A 1,784-nucleotide genomic window follows, 5' to 3' on the forward strand; every position below is an offset into this window, starting at 1 on the left:
GAGTGTATACGGTAAAGTTGTATTCGGAAAGAATAAACCAGTTTTATTAAGTAAAGACTTGTGTCGTTAAAATTTCGTCGGAACAAAGTTACGGAAAAATCAATTAACAAACGGAGACGTAACAATACTAATGGAGATTACTGGCCTATCTTCAGTGACTTGTATATTACTTCATTCTTAGACATTTACTCAGTTTCAGTGCTGTCAACAACTTTAGTGCCCCAAATAAGCCTTTATGGCAATTTGTTTTATAGACAAAAATTAGTGTATTTTGTATGTTGGTTCCATCCCCTCAGAATATGGATATAAATACGCTAGACTTGGATTGCTGTGCACCATGAAACAACACCTGTAAATTTAAAAGCATTACGATTTCGACGCTAATACGTACTCGTACAGATCAATGTTCCTATGATCTTAATGATCTGCATTGGACGATTTTACCATAGAGCTGCTGCTCTCCCTACCATAGGTCATACTGATTGAGAATTCGGGTAAAAGGCCTATCCTTAATACACTATGCTTGGATCAAGGACAGTGAAACTTTGTTGTTAAGCACAGAGCTATACAATGGGCTATCTATGCCGTACCAACCATGAGCATCGAAATCTAGTTTTTAGCCTCATAAGCCCAGAGTCTTACTGCTGAGCAACGTGAGAGCATCATGAACAGAGACAGCAATTTTCTTTCTCTGAAAGAAAGACAGTAACTCTGTCAAGGCGGGGCTACGTTTTTTTGCTTACCTCGAATTCGTCTCCAAGCGCTGACATGTTAGAGTGGTAGCTTCACATGGGTGCCTTATGCACTGCAAGATGGAGCAGACTTCTGGTCAGACTTCACTATAGTCCACAATAAAATGAAGATGATGTCGAGTACCTTACAGGAACATACCAAATCACCCACAGTCTGGAAAAACTAAACTAGCCACCATACCTTCAGACACAAAAAACTGCTGTACCCACCCTGGTTTGTGGAGAAAATCAAAGTATACAATATTTATTTATTTATTAAACCTACTAATTATTTAAGATTACCTTGGTATTTTCAACCAGAAAGACACATTGTACGACACAAGGTCAGAGAACCATAGGTTCATGCATAGCCAATCCTAATTCAGAACTGCAACCTGCCTTAACTGAATAACGCTATTAGCACTTATGTTTACAGCGTCCCCACAGATGTAAATACGGAGCATGTTAAGCAGCATCGCGACTCCAATGTTGGACCTTCTAATCAACAATCTAACAAGTTAATCAATACCCTACTCTGCACTGATATACGGCACTCAACGTGTGGATAAAACGCATTTTGGATAACTATTTCGCACTCATAACGTGTACATATTTTCTTCTAATTCTTAAGCAACCTAATTTGTTCGACGAGGCACACTTTGAAAATGTTCCAACAAGGTGTAAGACTACGATAACGTTTAACTTTAATCACCACAGATTTTGTAGGTTTGGTTTGTTTTGAATTTCACACAAAGCTACAAGAGGGCTATCTGTGTTAGCTGTCCCTAAGTTATCAGAGAAAGACTACAGGGAAGGCAGCTAGACATAACCACCTACCGCCAACTCTTAGGCTACCCTTTTAACCAACGAGGATTCGAACCCGCAGTTTTCGAGTCAAGCACCCTAACCACCTGGCCATGCCAGGCCTACTTTTTATGTCCTTATAATCAAAGTAACTTCCCATGGTCTTTATATTACCTTCTAATCTGTAGCACAAGGGCTTTATCATCGTAAATATTAATTTAGTAATTAAATTATAGTTTGAATATATAT

Source organism: Limulus polyphemus, unplaced genomic scaffold (genome assembly GCF_000517525.1).
Source record: "Limulus polyphemus unplaced genomic scaffold, Limulus_polyphemus-2.1.2 Scaffold837, whole genome shotgun sequence".
Lineage (NCBI taxonomy): Eukaryota > Metazoa > Arthropoda > Merostomata > Xiphosura > Limulidae > Limulus > Limulus polyphemus.